Genomic DNA, 10,215 nt, shown 5'->3' on the forward strand with positions numbered 1-10,215 from the left:
GGGGTCTTTCTAAGTCTTCGCGGGGGCGTTCTAAGTCTTCGAAGGGGGCGTTCTAAGTCTTCGAGGGGGCGTTCTAAGTCTTCGAGCGGGGCGTTCTAAGTCTTCGAGGGGGCGATCTAAGTCTTCGAGGGGGGCGTTCTGTGTCTTCGAGGGGGACGTTCTAAGTCTTCGAAGGGGGCGTTCTAAGTCTTCGAGTGGGGGCGTTCTACGTCTTCGAGGAGGGTGTTCTAAGTCTTCGAGAAGGGAATTCTATGTCTTCGAGGGGGCATTCTAAATGTTCAAGAAGGCGTTCTAAGTCTTGGAAAGGATTCTAAGTCTTCGAGGGGGCGTTCTAAGTCTTCGAGGGGGGCGTTCTAAGTCTTCGCGGGGACGTTCTAAGTCTTCGAAGGGGGCGTTCCAATTCTTCGAGGGGGCGTTCTAAGTCTTCGAGCGGGGCGTTCTAAGTCTTCGAGGGGGCGATCTAAGTCTTCGAGAGGGTCGTTCTAAGTCTTGGAGGGTGGCGTTCTAAGACTTCGGGGGGCGTTCTAAGTCTTCGGAGGGGGCGTTCTAAGTCTTGGAGGGGGGAGGGGACATTGTAAGTCTTCGAAGGGATTCTAAGTCTTCGAGGGGGCATTCTAATTCTTCGAGGGGGCGATCAAAGTCTTCGAGGGGGCGTTCTAAGTCTTCGCGGGGGCGTTCTAAGTCTTCGAAGGGGGCGTTTTAAGTCTTCGAGGCAGGCATTCTATGTCTTCGGGGGGGGCGTTCTAAGTCTTCGGGGGAGGCGTTCTATGTCTTGGAGCGGAGCGTTCTAAGTCTTCGAAGAGGGCATTCAAAGTCTTCGAGAAGGGAATTCTAAGTCTTCGAGGGGGCATTCTAAATCTTCGAGGGGTGCATTCTAAGTCTTCGAGTGGGCATTCTAAGTCTTCGAGGGGCGAGGGGACATTCTAAGTCTTCGAAGGGATTCTAAGTCTTCGAGGGGGCATTCTGAATCTTCGACTGTGTATTCTAAGTCTTCGACGGGGCGTTCTAAGTCTTCGAAGGGGGCGTTCCAAGTCTTCGAGGGGGCGTTCTAAGTCTTCGAGCGGGGCGTTCTAAGTCTTCGAGCGGGGAGTTCTAAGTCTTCGAGGGGGCGATCTAAGTCTTCGAGGGGGGCGTTCTATGTCTTCGAGGGGGTCGTTCTAAGTCTTCGAGGGAGGCGTTCTAAGTCTTCGAGGGGGGGCGTTCTACGTCTTTGAGGAGGGCGTTCTGAGTCTTCGAGAAGGGAATCCGAAGTCTTCGAGGGGGCATTCTAAATGTTCGAGGGGGCGTTCTAAGTCTTGGAAAGGATTCTAAGTCTTCGAGAGGGCGTTCTAAGTCTTCGAGAGGGCGTTCTAAGTCTTCGAGGGGGCGTTCTAAGTCTTCTAGGGGGCGTTCTAACTCTTCGAAGGGGGCGTTCTAAGTTTTCGAGGGGGCGTTCTAAGTCTTCGAGGGGCCGTTCTAATTCTAAGAGGGGGCGTTCTTAGTCTTCGAGGGGGCATTCTAAGTCTTCGAAGGGATTCTAAGTTTTCCAGGGGGCATTCTAAGTCTTCGAGGGGGCGATCAAAATCTTCGAGGGGTGCGTTTTAAGTCTTCGAGGGGGGCGTCATAAGTCTCCGAGGGGGCCATCCTAAATCTTCGAGGGGGCGTACTAAGTCTTCGAGGGGGGCTTTCTAAGTCTTCGCGGGGGCGTTCTAAGTCTTCGAAGGGGGCGTTCTAAGTCTTCGAGGGGGCGTTCTAAGTCTTCGAGCGGGGCGTTCTAAGTCTTCGAGGGGGCGATCTAAGTCTTCGAGAGGGGCGTTCTGTGTCTTCGAGGGGGACGTTCTAAGTTTTCGAAGGGGGCGTTCTAAGTCTTCGAGGGGGGCGTTCTAAGTCTTCGAGGGGGGCGTTCTACGTCTTCGAGGAGGGCGTTCTAAGTCTTCGAGAAGGGAATTCGAAGTCTTCGAGGGGGCATTCTAAATGTTCGAGGGGGCGTTCTAAGTCTTGGAAAGGATTCCAAGTCTTCGAGGTGGCGTTCTAAGTCTTCGAGGGGGGCGTTCTAAGTCTTCGCGGGGACGTTCTAAGTCTTCGAAGGGGCCGTTCCAATTCTTCGAGGGGGCGTTCTAAGTCTTCGAGCGGGGCGTTCTAAGTCTTCGAGGGGGCGATCTAAGTCTTCGAGAGGGTCGTTCTAAGTCTTGGAGGGTGGCGTTCTAAGACTTCGGGGGGCGTTCTAAGTCTTCGGAGGGGGCGTTCTAAGTCTTGGAGGGGGGAGGGGACATTGTAAGTCTTCGAAGGGATTCTAAGTCTTCGAGGGGGCATTCTAATTCTTCGAGGGGGCGATCAAAGTCTTCGAGGGGGGCGTTCTAAGTCTTGGCGGGGGCGTTCTAAGTCTTCGAAGGGGGCGTTTTAAGTCTTAGAGGGGGCGTTCTAAGTCTTCGAGCGGGGCTTTCTACGTCTTCGAGGGGGCGATCTAAGTCTTCGAGGGGGGCGTTCTATGTCTTCGAGGGGGCCGTTCTAACTCTTCGAGGGGGGCGTTCTAAGTCTTCGAGGGGGGCGTTCTACGTCTTCGAGGAAGGCGTTCTATGTCTTCGGGGGGGCGTTCTAAGTCTTCGGGGGAGGCGTTCTAAGTCTTGGAGGGGAGCGTTCTAAGTCTTCGAGGAGGGCATTCAAAGTCTTCGAGAAGGGAATTCTAAGTCTTCGAGTGGGCATTCAAAGTCTTCGAGGGTCGAGGGGACATTCTAAGTCTTCGAAGGGATTCTAAGTCTTCGAGGGGGCATTCTGAATCTTCGACTGGGTATTCTAAGTCTTCGACGCGGCGTTCTAAGTCTTCGAAGGGGGCGTTCCAAGTCTTCGAGGGCGCGTTCTAACTCTTCGAGGGGGGCGTTCTAAGTTTTCGAGGGGGCGTTCTAAGTCTTCGAGGGGGCGTTCTAAGTCTTCGAGGGGCCGTTCTAAGTCTAAGAGGGGGCGTTGTTAGTCTTCGAGGGGGCATTCTAAGTCTTCGAGGGGCGAGGGGACATTCTAAGTCTTCGAAGGGATTCTAAGTTTTCGAGGGGGCATTCTAAGTCTTCGAGGGTGCGATCAAAGTCTTCGAGGGGGTCGTTTTAAGTCTTCGAGGGGGGCGTCATAAGTCTCCGAGGGGGGCGTCCTAAGTCTTCGAGGGGGCGTGCTAAGTCTTCGAGGGGGGCGTTCTAAGTTGCCGCGGGGGCGTTCTAAATCTTCGAAGAGGGCGTTCTAAGTCTTCGAGGGGGCGATCTAAGTCTTCGAGGGGGGCGTTCTATGTCTTCGAGGGGGCTGTTCTAAGTCTTCGAGGGGGGCGTTCTAAGTCTTCGAGTGGGGGCCTTCTACCTCTTCGAGGAGGGCGTTCTAAGTCTTCGAGAAGGGAATTCTATGTCTTCGAGGGGGCATTCTAAATGTTCGAGGGGGCGTTCTAAGTCTTGGAAAGGATTCTAAGTCTTCGAGGAGGGCGTTCTGAGTCTTCGAGGGGGGCGTTCTACGTCTTCGAGGAGGGCGTTCTAAGTCTTCGAGAAGGGAATTCGAAGTCTTCGAGGAGGCATTCTAAATGTTCGAGGGGGCGTTCTCAGTCTTGGAAAGGATTCTAAGTCTTCGAGGGGGCGTTCTAAGTCTTCGAAGGGGGCGTTCCAAGTCTTCGAGTGGGCGTTCTAAGTCTTCGAGCGGGGCGTTCTAAGTCTTCGAGCGGGGCGTTCTAAGTCTTCGAGGGGGACGTTCTATGTCTTCGAGGGGGTCGTTCTAAGTCTTCGAGTGGGGGCGTTCTACGTCTTCGAGGAGGGCGTTCTAAGTCTTCGAGAAGGGAACTCTATGTCTTCGAGGGGGCATTCTAAATGTTCGAGGGGGCTTTGTAAGTCTTGGAAAGGATTCTAAGTCTTCGAGGAGGACGTTCTAAGTCTTCGAGCGGGGCGTTCTAAGTCTTCGAGGGGGCGATCTAAGTCTTCGAGAGGGGCGTTCTGTGTCTTCGAGGGGGACGTTCTAAGTTTTCGAAGGGGGCGTTCTAAGTCTTCGAGGGGGGGCGTTCTAAGTCTTCGAGTGGGGGCGTTCTACGTCTTCGAGGAGGGAATTCTATGTCTTCGAGGGGGCATTCTAAATGTTGAAGGGGGCGTTCTAAGTCTTGGAAAGGATTCTAAGTCTTCGAGGGGGGCGTTCTAAGTCTTCGAGGGGGGGCGTTCTACGTCTTCGAGGAGGGCGTTCTAAGTCTTCGAGAAGGGAATTCGAAGTCTTCGAGGGGGCATTCTAAATGTTCAAAGGGGCGTTCTAAGTCTTGGAAAGGATTCCAAGTCTTCGAGGTGGCGTTCTAAGTCTTCGAGGGGGGCGTTCTAAGTCTTCGCGGGGACGTTCTAAGTCTTCGAAGGGGCCGTTCCAATTCTTCGAGGGGACGTTCTGTCTTCGAGAGGGTCGTTCTAAGTCTTGGAGGGTGGCGTTCTAAGACTTCGGGGGGCGTTCTAAGTCTTCGAGGGGGCGTTCTAAGTCTTCGCGGGGACGTTCTAATTCTTCGAGGGGGCGATCAAAGTCTTCGAGGGGGGCGTTCTAAGTCTTGGCGGGGGCGTTCTAAGTCTTCGAAGGGGGCGTTTTAAGTCTTGGAGGGTGGCGTTCTAAGACTTCGGGGAGCGTTCTAAGTCTTCGGAGGGGGCGTTCTAAGTCTTGGAGGGGGGAGGGGACATTGTAAGTCTTCGAAGGGATTCTAAGTCTTCGAGGGGGCATTCTAATTCTTCGAGGGGGCGATCAAAGTCTTCGAGGGGGCGTTCTACGTCTTGGCGGGGGCGTTCTAAGTCTTCGAAGGGGGCGTTTTAAGTCTTAGAGGGGGCGTTCTAAGTCTTCGAGCGGGGCTTTGTACGTCTTCGAGGGGGCGATCTAAGTCTTCGAGGGGGGCGTTCTATGTCTTCGAGGGGGCCGTTCTAACTCTTCGAGGGGGGCGTTCTAAGTCTTCGAGGGGGGCGTTCTACGTCTTCGAGGAAGGCGTTCTAAGTCTTCGGGGGAGGCGTTCTAAGTCTTGGAAGGGAGCGTTCTAAGTCTTCGAGGAGGGCATTCAAAGTCTTCGAGAAGGGAATTCTAAGTCTTCGAGTGGGCATTCAAAGTCTTCGAGGGGCGAGGGGACATTCTAAGTCTTCGAAGGGATTCTAAGTCTTCGAGGGGGCATTCTGAATCTTCGACTGGGTATTCTAAGTCTTCGACGGGGCGTTCTAAGTCTTCGAAGGGGGCGTTCCAAGTCTTCGAGGGCGCGTTCTAACTCTTCGAGGGGGGCGTTCTAAGTTTTCGAGGGGGCGTTCTAAGTCTTCGAGGGGGCGTTCTAAGTCTTCGAGGGGCCGTTCTAAGTCTAAGAGGGGGCGTTGTTAGTCTTCGAGGGGGCATTCTAAGTCTTCGAGGGGCGAGGGGACATTCTAATTCTTCGAAGGGATTCTAAGCTTTCGAGGGGGCATTCTAAGTCTTCGAGGTTGCGATCAAGAGTCTTCGAGGGGGGCGTTTTAAGTCTTCGAGGGGGGGCGTCATAAGTCTCCGAAGGGGGCGTCCTAAGTCTTCGAGGGGGCGTGCTAAGTCTTCGAGGGGGGCGTTCTAAGTTTCCGCTGGGGCGTTCTAAATCTTCGAAGTAGGGCGTTCTAAGTCTTCGAGGGGGCGATCTAAGTCTTCGAGGGGGGCGTTCTATGTCTTCGAGGGGGCTGTTCTAAGTCTTCGAGGGGGGCGTTCTAAGTCTGCGAGTGGGGGCCTTCTACCTCTTCGAGGAGGGCGTTCTAAGTCTTCGAGAAGGGAATTCTATGTCTTCGAGGGGGCATTCTAAATATTCGAGGGGGCGTTCTAAGTCTTGGAAAGGATTCTAAGTCTTCGAGGAGGGCGTTCTGAGTCTTCGAGGAGGGCGTTCTAAGTCTTCGAGAAGGGGAATTCGAAGTCTTCGAGGAGGCATTCTAAATGTTCGAGGGGGCGTTCTCAGTCTTGGAAAGGATTCTAAGTCTTCGAGGGGGCGTTCTAATTCTTCGAAGGGGGGCGTTCCAAGTCTTCGAGTGGGCGTTCTAAGTCTTCGAGCGGGGCGTTCTAAGTCTTCGAGGGGGCGATCTAAGTCTTCGAGGGGGGCGTTCTATGTCTTCGAGGGGGTCGTTCTAAAGTCTTCGAGGGGGTCGTTCTAAGTCTTCGAGTGGGGGCGTTCTACGTCTTCGAGGAGGGCGTTCTAAGTCTTCGAGAAGGGAACTCTATGTCTTCGAGGGGGCATTCTAAATGTTCGAGGGGGCTTTGTAAGTCTTGGAAAGGATTCTAAGTCTTCGAGGAGGACGTTCTAAGTCTTCGAGGGGGGCGTTCTAAGTCTTCGAGAAGGGAATTCGAAGTCTTCGAGGGGGCATTCTAAATGTTCGAGGGTTCGTTCTAAGTCTTGAAAGGGGATTCTAAGTCTTCGAGGGCGCGTTCTAAGTCTTCGAGGGGGGCGTTCTAAGTCTTCGCGGGGGCGTTCTAAGTCTTCCAGGGGGCGTTCTAAGTCTTCTTGGGGGGCAAGGGGGACATTCTAAGACTTCGAGGGGGCGTGCTAAGTCTTCGAGGGGGGCGTTCTAAGTCTTCGCGGGGACGTTCTAAGTCTTCGAAGGGGGCGTTCCAAGTCTCCGAGGGGGCGTTCTATGTCTTCGAGGGGGGCGTTCTAAGTCTTCGAGGGGTGCGTTTTAAGTCTTCGAGGGGGGCGTCATAGGTCTCCGAGGGGGGCATCCTAAATCTTCGACGGGACGTGCTAAGTCTTCGAGGGGGGCTTTCTAAGTCTTCGCGGGGGCGTTCTAAATCGTCGAAGGGATCGTTCTAAGTCTTCGAGGGGGCGTTCTAAGTCTTCGAGCGGGGCGTTCTAAGTCTTCGAGGGAGCGATCTAAGTCTTCGAGGTGGGCGTTCTGTGTCTTCGAGGGGGACGTTCTAAGTCTTCGAAGGGGGCGTTCTAAGTCTTCGAGGGGGGCGTTCTATGTCTTTGAGAGGGGCGTTCTAAATCTTGGAAAGGATTCTAAGTCTTCGAGGGGGGCGTTCTAAGTCTTCGAGGGGGGGCGTTCTATGTCTTCGAGGGGGCATTCTAAATGTTCGAGGGGGCGTTCTAAGTCTTGGAAAGGATTCTAAGTCTTCGAGGAGGGCGTTCTAAGTCTTCGAGAAGGGAATTCGAAGTCTTCGAGGGGGCATTCAAAATGTTCGAGGGGGCGTTCTAAGTCTTGGAAAGGATTCTAAGTCTTCGAGGGCGCGTTCTAAGTCTTCGAGGGGGCGTTCTAAGTCTTCGTGGGGGGCGATCTAAGTCTTCGAGGGGGGCGTTCTATATCTTCGAGGGGGCCGTTCTAAGTCTTCGAGGGGGGCGTTCTAAGTCTTCGAGGGGGGCGTTCTACGTCTTCGTGGAAGGCGTTTTATGTCTTCGGGGGGGGCGTTCTAAGTCTTCGGGGGAGGCGTTCTAAGTCTTGGAGGGGAGCGTTCTAAGTCTTCGAGGAGGGCATTCTAAGTCTTCGAGAAGGGAATTCTAAGTCTTCGAGGGGGCATTCTAAATTTTCGAGGGCGCGTTCTAAATGTTCGAGGGGGCATTCTAAGTCTTGGAAACGATTCTAAGTCTTCGAGGGGGCATTCTAAATCTTCGAGGGGGGCATTCTAAGTCTTCAAGTGCGCATTCTAAGTCTTCGAGGAGCGAGGGGACATTCTAAGTCTTCGAAGGGATTCTAAGTCTTCGAGGGGGCATTCTGAATCTTCGACTGGGTATTCTAAGTCTTCGACGGGGCGTTCTAAGTCTTCGAAGGGGGCGTTCCAAGTCTTCGAGGGGGCGTTCTAAGTCTTCGAGCGGGGCGTTCTAAGTCTTCGACGGGGCGATCTAAGTCTTCGAGGGGGGCGTTCTATGTCTTCGAAGGGGGCGTTCTATGTCTTTGAGAGGGGCGTTCTAAATCTTGGAAAGGATTCTAAGTCTTCGAGGGGGGCGTTCTAAGTCTTCGAGGGGGGGCGTTCTATGTCTTCGAGGGGGCATTCTAAATGTTCGAGGCGGCGTTCTAAGTCTTGGAAAGGATTCTAAGTCTTCGAGGGGGCGATCTAAGTCTTCGAGGGGGGCGTTCTATGTCTTCGAGGGGGTCGTTCTAAGTCTTCGAGGGGGGCGTTCTAAGTCTTCGAGGGGAGGCGTTCTACGTCTTTGAGGAGGGCGTTCTGAGTCTTCGAGAAGGGAATCCGAAGTCTTCGAGGGGGCATTCTAAATGTTCGAGGGGGCGTTCTAAGTCTTGGAAAGGATTCTAAGTCTTCGAGAGGGCGTTCTAAGTATTCGAGAGGGCGTTCTAAGTCTTCGAGGGGGCGTTCTAAGTCTTCTTGGGGGCAAGGGGACATTCTAAGACTTCGAGGGGGCGCGCTAAGTCTTCTAGGGGGCGTTCTAAGTCTTCGAAGGGGGCGTTCTAAGTTTTCGAGGGGGCGTTCTAAGTCTTCGAGGGGCCGTTCTAATTCTAAGAGGGGGCGTTCTTAGTCTTCGAGGGGGCATTCTAAGTCTTCGAGGGGCGAGGGGACATTCTAAGTCTTCGAAGGGATTCTAAGTTTTCGAGGGGGCATTCTAAGTCTTCGAGGGTGCGATCAAAATCTTCGAGGGGTGCGTTTTAAGTCTTCGAGGGGGGCGTCATAAGTCTCAGAGGGGGCATCCTAAATCTTCGAGGGGGCGTGCTAAGTCTTCGAGGGGGGCTTTCTAAGTCTTCGCGGGGGCGTTCTAAGTCTTCGAAGGGGGCGTTCTAAGTCTTCGAGGGGGCGTTCTAAGTCTTCGAGGGGGCGTTCTAAGTCTTTGAGGGGGCGATCTAAGTCTTCGAGAGGGGCGTTCTGTGTCTTCGAGGGGGACGTTCTAAGTTTTCGAAGGGGGCGTTCTAAGTCTTCGAGGAGGGAATTCTATGTCTTCGAGGGGGCATTCTAAATATTCAAGGGGCCGTTCTAAGTCTTGGGAAGGATTCTAAGTCTTCGAGGGGGCGTTCTAAGTCTTCGAGGGGGGGCGTTCTACGTCTTCGAGGAGGGCGTTCTAAGTCTTCGAGAAGGGAATTCGAAGTCTTCGAGGGGGCATTCTAAATGTTCGAGGGGGCGTTCTAAGTCTTGGAAAGGATTCCAAGTCTTCGAGGTGGCGTTCTAAGTCTTCGAGGGGGGCGTTCTAAGTCTTCGCGGGGACGTTCTAAGTCTTCGAAGGGGCCGTTCCAATTCTTCGAGGGGGCGTTCTAAGTCTTCGAGCGGGGCGTTCTAAGTCTTCGAGGGGGCGATCTAAGTCTTCGAGAGGGTCGTTCTAAGTCTTGGAGGGTGGCGTTCTAAGATTTCGGGGGGCGTTCTAAGTCTTCGGAGGGGGCGTTCTAAGTCTTGGAGGGGGGAGGGGACATTGTAAGTCTTCGAAGAGATTCTAAGTCTTCGAGGGGGCATTCTAATTCTTCGAGGGGGCGATCAAAGTCTTCGAGGGGGGCGTTCTAAGTCTTGGCGGGGGCGTTGTAAGTCTTCGAAGGGGGCGTTTTAAGTCTTAGAGGGGGCGTTCTAAGTCTTCGAGCGGGGCTTTCTACGTCTTCGAGGGGGCGATCTAAGTCTTCGAGGCGGGCGTTCTATGTCTTCGAGGGGGCCGTTCTAACTCTTCGAGGGGGGCGTTCTAAGTCTTCGAGGGGGGCGTTCTACGTCTTCGAGGAAGGCGTTCTATGTCTTCGGGGGGGCGTTCTAAGTCTTCGAGAAGGGAATTCGAAGTCTTCGAGGAGGCATTCTAAATGTTCGAGGGGGCGTTCTCAGTCTTGGAAAGGATTCTAAGTCTTCGAGGGGGCGTTCTAAGTCTTCGAAGGGGGCGTTCCAAGTCTTCGAGTGGGCGTTCTAAGTCTTCGAGCGGGGCGTTCTAAGTCTTCGAGCGGGGCGTTCTAAGTCTTCGAGGGGGCGATCTAAGTCTTCGAGGGGGGCGTTCTATGTCTTCGAGGGGGGCGTTCTAAGTCTTCCAGGGGGCGTTCTAAGTCTTCTTGGGGGGCAAGGGGACATTCTAAGACTTCGAGGGGGCGTGCTAAGTCTTCGAGGGGGGCGTTCTAAGTCTTCGCGGGGACGTTCTAAGTCTTCGAAGGGGGCGTTCCAAGTCTCCGAGGGGGCGTTCTATGTCTTCGAGGGGGGCGTTCTAAGTCTTCGAGGGGTGCGTTTTAAGTCTTCGAGGGGGGCGTCATAGGTCTCCGAGAGGGGCATCCTAAATCTTCGAGGGGGCGTGCTAAGTCTTCGGGGGGGGCTTTCTAAGTCTTCGCGGGGGCGTTCTAAATCGTCGAAGGGATCGTTCTAAGTCTTCGAGGG

The sequence above is a fragment of the Stegodyphus dumicola genome, chromosome 7, assembly GCF_044657685.1.
Source record: "Stegodyphus dumicola isolate Sdum_Otavi_A_Nest chromosome 7, ASM4465768v1".
NCBI classification, from domain to species: Eukaryota; Metazoa; Arthropoda; class Arachnida; order Araneae; family Eresidae; genus Stegodyphus; species Stegodyphus dumicola.